The following is a 6634-nucleotide window of genomic DNA, read 5'->3' on the forward strand; positions in this document are numbered from 1 at the left end:
AAGGATCGTTGATTAACCGGAGAGATCAGTAAAATCCCAGAGAAGTGCGCTGAGTTGTTCACACAAAGGTCGACATCTCAAGGACCGGGAGATTGCGGGAAGAAAACACTGACATTAGGAGCTGGGGAAAGGTATACCCCGCCACCAGCTTGAGAAGAGAATCTCATGTTCAATGAGCGCGGTGACAGGATCAGCCCAGAACCTACTCAAGTCCCGCCACCTCAACAACAATTTAGGTCTCATACAAGACCTAGCAACCATGCTGAACATTATGAGGAAAGCTATGCTCGTAATGTGGGGGGCAATGTGAGACAAGCCAACTTTCACCCACAACGGACGACGAATACACGCATGGAGCCCACCACCGCCAACAACTTGGGAGAGGCCCAACGCATAAGAAACATCGTCCAAGAGATCTATGGGCCAGCCGTGAGGGAAGTACACCGACCCGAATTCCAGAAACCCTATCCACGACACTATGATCAGTTATACCCGTTTCCCCACAATTTTAGAGTGCCTGATTTCACTTTATTTTCAGGGGAAGAAGGGCAATCCACCATGGAGCATGTGGCACGCTTCACCTTTCAGTGCAGTGGTTTAAGCATGGACACGAACTTCGACATGTTACGCTTGCGGTTATTCCCAGGTTCACTAACGGGACCAGCTTTCTCTTGGTACACCACCTTACCATCCGGATCCATTCTTGGGTGGGAGCAAATGGAAAGACTGTTCCACAACCAGTTTTATCGGACAGAGCCCGAGGTCTGTGTTGCGGAGCTGTCCCGAATGACACAGCGGCATGGAGAATCGGTTGAAAATTTTATCAACCGATTCAAAAAGATGCGACATCGTTGTCGAATCAACATCCCCGAGGTTGAGTTCATGAAGATTGCCCAACGTGGGTTGGAATTCGAAAACCGGAAGAAGTTTCAGGGGATAGATTTCCGCGATTACTACGAGTTGGTGGCCAAGGTTTCCGAGTACGAGGAGTTGATGAGGGAAGATCATCGACGCAAGAAGAACTCTGTGGGAAGCTACCAAGGGGAGGTACAAACGCATGAGGTAGCCATTGCCGACTTAACAAACACCGGGTCTCGAACGTGTCCTGTGTTGTTAAAGAATCCCAAAGCACCGGAGGTGGTCAAGAGGATCCCAACCACCCAATATACGTTTGACGTCTCGAAGACAGAAGAGATCTTCGACTACCTGCTAAAGGAACAATTCATCACGCTGCCTCCTAGACATGTGATCCCATCCAAAGAGGAAATACGTAGATGAGACTACTGTAAGTATCATGACAACTGGAGCCACAACACTCAAGCATGTTTTGGTTTTAGAAATGCCGTGCAGGATAGGATTAACCGCGGGATACTCCAATTCCCGGAAAAGAAAGAAAGCATGCCGATCGACGAGGACCCATTCCCAGTAGCCAACATGGTCAATGCCACTTCACTAGTGTGGGGGGGCAAAGGAAAGCAACAGGGCGACGTGAAAACTCGACAAGTATGGGTACCAAAAGCGACGCCATCTAAGTCGGAGAACAGCTCAAAGCAGTCACAAAACGCGAAGAAAAAAGACGTGCAACAACAACAGCCACGTTTTGTGACACCCGCGAGCACGTCACCCCTCAATCAATGGCAATTAAATTGCCACAAGAAATTCCCAAGGCCTCTCTCCATGAATGCAAAGAGAAGATTAAGGAAGAGAGAGGCAGAAAAGAGAAATAGTCAAAAGGAGTCATCCAGCGTCAACTCCAATGATGCAAAAAGAGGAGGAAAAAAACAAGAGAAGAACCTCCAGATCCGGGTTGGAGATTTTATCATACGGGTAGATTGTGCAGCTACCTCTTTAATCTTACCTTCAGACTTTAGAAGCGACGACATTAAGAAGGAAATCCCCAAGCCTAAGCACAAGGAACAAGAAGACAGTACACCAAAAGAATCAGGTGAAGTGGGCATGAAGAGGGTTTACTTTGACAAACCCACTCCGAGGATGACTCACCATATCAAACCTCTATACGTCAAGGCTCATGTGGATGGCAAACCAATTTCCAGGGTGCTCATCGACAATGGATCATCCGTTAACATCATACCAATGAAGATGGTCCTAGCCTTAGGGAAATCAGAGGAAGACATAATCTCATCAGAGGTGTCAGTTTCGGCCTTCACGGGAGAAATTGCAAAGACATACGGCGTCCTACCATTGGAACTTAGCGTTGGCTCTCATACCGCCATGGCCGCTTTCTTCGTGGTAAATTCAACTGCGAGTTATCAAGCACTGTTAGGGAGGGATTAGATCCACTCCAACTCATGTATCCCATCATCTTTGCACCAATTTCTTCTGCTTTGGAAGGGAGACGAGGTGGAAGTCATCCGGGCAAACGAGAAGCCATTCGAAACCTACTCAGATGTGGTCGAGGTGAGACTATACGAGGAATCTGTAGGCCCAATCCGAGTGAGATCCAAGTACGAAGAGCAATCATGTGGCGAAGAAATTGAGAACATCCTAAGGCCAACGGCAATCGTGCCCCGCCGAAGGCCATTCCGTGATGAACCCATAATTGAAGAGATTCCATGATCAAGACAACATCCGGAAAAGAAGCGGTGGCTTCAGCCGCTATATCAAAACTGAAAGCACAACAACTAACGGAGAAACTATACCAGGAGAACGACATGAGGGTCTCAGAAATCGAAGCACCCGAAGGAGTAGTAGAACTAGATCCTCAAGGAGAAGAAATCCAGTTACAAGATTTGAAAAGAGCGAACCCGAAGTTAGAAGATGAAGGTTCCATGGCAGTCGATCCTCTGGACGAAGTGAACCTAGGGACAGAAGAGGAACCTCGGGTTACATTTGTCAGCAGCCTGCTACGCCCAACGTTAAAAGAAGCTATCATCGTTTTGCTATGAGAGTTCAAAGACTGTTTCGCTTGGAATTACGACGAAATGCCCGGATTAAGCAAAGACGTGGTGGAACATAGATTGCCAATCAAACCGGAGTTCAAACCCTTCAAGCAACCAACAAGAAGGATGAGCAGAGAGGTTGAAGGCAAAGTTAAGGAAGAAATAGAAAAGCTGTTCAAAGCCAAGTTCATTAGACCGGCAATATACGCGGTGTGGCTATCGAACGCCGTGCCCGTAGTAAAAAACAACGGTAAATTACGCGTATGCGTAGATTTCCGCGATCTAAATCTAGCTACGCCAAAAGACATCTATGTGATGCCTATCACCGATATGCTAGTAGACGCTGTGTCTAAAAATGAATTAATATCTCTTTGCGATTGCTATGCGGGGTATAACCAAATCCCCATTGCCGAAGAAGACATTGCAAAAACGACGTTTTGATGCCCAGGGTCAATCGGCACGTTTGAATGGGTCGTCATGCCATTCGGTTTAAAGAATGCCGGCGCCACATACCAAAGAGCAATGAATGCCATCTTTCACGATTTACTCGGCACCTCTATGGAGGTGTACGTGGACGACATCGTGATCAAATCCAAGCGAGAGGCAGAACACGTCGGCCATTTGAGGAAGAGTTTCGAGCGGATGCGTAAATACAATTTGAAACTCAATCCTCTAAAGTGCGCCTTCGGGGTCAAAGCAGGAAACTTCCTTGGATTTTTGGTCCATCAAAGAGGGATCGAGATTGACGACAATAAGGCGAAAGCAATCAAAGAAGCTCAACCTCCGAAGAACAAGAAGGAGTTGCAACGGTTCTTGGGCCAAGTAAATTACTTGAGACGATTCATATCAAACTTGGCTGGAAAGTCTAGGGCATTCTCAGATCTGGTAAGACTCAAAGACGAGGAAAGCTTCAAGTGGGACGACAAGCATCAAGCGGCGTTCGAAGAGATCAAAACTTACTTGAGTAACCCACCTGTGTTGATGCCACCAAGGGAGGATACTCCACTCAAGCTCTATATATCAGCGACCGACGAGTCAATTGGATGCTTGCTTGCCCAAGACAATGCAAACCGTCATGAACAAGCCATCTACTATCTAAGTCGAACCTTGCTATCGGCGGAGACGAGATACAGCCCAGTCGAGAAGACATGTTTGGCCCTTTACTTCGCTTGCACAAAGTTGAGGCATTACTTGCTCAAAGCGAGGGTTTACGTGATTGCTAGCACCGACTTGGTCAAATACATGCTAAACCAGCCGATCCTCTTAGGAAGAATAGGAAAATGGTCACTAGCATTGGCCGAGTTCACTTTGGTGTACCTCCCGCAATCCTCGATAAAAGGGAAGGCAATTGCAGATTTTGTGGCCGACCACCCAACCAACTTTTAATATCCCGAAGAAGCAGAACTGCCAATTTATCTCACGCACAAAGAACCGTGGTAGTTGAAGTTCGATGGTTCAAGCACAGACAGTTCCAACGGAGCAGGAGTAATCATCACAGCCCCATCCGGAACTAAGACAATATTAGCGGTAAACTTGGATTTTGAGTGCACGAACAACCAGGCTGCGTATGAAGCTCTAATCATCGGCTTAGAAATCTTGAGAGACATAGGAGCGAAAGAGGTCAAAATTTTCGGCGATTCACAGTTGGTCATACGGCACCTAACAGGAGAATATAAATGCTCAAGTTTATCCTTGCTACCTTATTTCGCGTTTGCAATTCAACTTCTGGAAATGTTTGATGAGGTCAGTTTGGAGCATATTCCAAGAAATGACAATTGGGAAGCCGACGAGTTAGCCCAAATCGCTTCTGGAATGAAGATCTCCAAAGAAACAGCGTACAAGGTCGTCATCATTAGAAGACAAGGTCATCCATCCGTGGCAGACAGAGGTGTCCAGTTTGAATCGTTCGACATCGACATCAACTTAGCTCAGGATTGGAGGAAACCCTTTACCGACTACCTCAACGACCCATCCAAAAAAGTAAAATATTCATTGAGCATTCAATCTCGAAATTACATGTTGATGGCAGGTGATTTATACCGCAAGAGCTACGACGGAATGCTACTCAAATGTCTCGACTTCCCAAAAGCAATGGAAGTCATGAAGCAAGTCCATGAAGGCATATGCGGAGCGCACCAATCCGGAAGGAGAATGCGATGGCTTATCAATCGCCACGGATACTTCTGGCCAACGATCCTGTGCGATTGCATCACATATGCGAAGGGTTGCAAAAAGTGTCAAATGTATGGCCAAATCCAACGAGTCCCGTCAGAAGAATTACACTCAGTAGTGAAGCCGTGGCCATTTAGAGGGTGGGCTATTGATCTAATAGGGAAAATATTCCCAGCTTCATCAAAAGGTCATTGTTTCATCATAGTTGCCACAGATTACTTTTCCAAATGGGTGGAAGCAGCACCAATGAAACAAGTCGGCCAAACACAAGTGATACAGTTCATCAAAGAGAACTTGATTCATAGATTCGGAATCCCAGAATCCATCACCACGGATCAGGGGACCATGTTCACAGGCGAAGATATGAACGAGTTCGTAGAAGAGTACGGGATTAAGTTGATTCACTCTACCCCATTTTATGCACAAGCGAATGGTCAAGCTGAGGCGTCCAACAAGATCCTGATCCAAATCTTGGAAAAGATGCTAGAAGACAATCCTAGAGAATGGCACAAAGTTCTCTCAGAAACACTGTGGGCCATGCGAACGTCTAAGACACGAGCGACCGGAGTTAGTCCATTTTTTCTAACATTTGGTCATGATGCAGTAATACCATTAGAAGTCATCGTGCCTTCATTACGAGTAATGCGTCAGAATGACTTGGAGCCAGACAATTACGTACAAGCCATGACCATGGAACTAGAAGATTTGGACTACGAAAGGCAGAAAGCGCTCGATTGTATGATAATCCAAAAGAAGAAAGTGGAAGATGTGTACAACAGGAAAGTCAAAAAGAAAAGCTTCAGAGAAGGCGAACTAGTGTGGAAGTTAATCCTACCAATTGGGACGAAAGACCGTGAGCTTGGAAAGTGGTCGCCCAACTGGGAAAGACCATTCCAAATCCACAAAGTGCTTCCCGGGAACGTGTATTGGTTAAAGAGCTTGGGCGGAGAACCACACAGGAGATACATCAACGACAAATACTTGAAGAAATATTTCCAAAGTATGTGGGACGTAATTGATGTAGCAACCAGCCCGCAAGACATAGAAGAGGCTCGACTATGCGGGGCGTGACACCAAAGACGCCATGCGTGAAATACACCGATAAAACATTTCAAGTTCAGAAGCACTAATACGCGGGGCGTATTCGAAACTACGCGGGGCGTACCTCCCTACGCAAGGCATGACACCAAAGACGCCACGCGTGAAACGCATCAATAAGACGCTTCAGGGTCAGGAACACAAATACACGGGGCGTACTTACTTCACGCGCGGCGTAAACCAATCATGTATAAAAAACAGATCCAGGAGCATGCATACGCGGGGCGTGTACTCCTATACGCGGGGCGTATGCCAAACACGCAGGACGTGTACGAAGACATACATAGAAGATACACTCCAGGGGCTCGACTACGCGGGGCGCAACACCAAAGACACCATGCGTAGTCATCAACGATGATACACACCAGAGCCAGGAACATGACTACGCGGGGCGTGACCAGGTACACGCAGGGCGTAAGCACTCTTTTTCTGGGCATTTACAATTTTACTGGTCATTCGTACAT

The sequence above is a fragment of the Euphorbia lathyris genome, chromosome 6, assembly GCF_963576675.1.
Source record: "Euphorbia lathyris chromosome 6, ddEupLath1.1, whole genome shotgun sequence".
Lineage (NCBI taxonomy): Eukaryota > Viridiplantae > Streptophyta > Magnoliopsida > Malpighiales > Euphorbiaceae > Euphorbia > Euphorbia lathyris.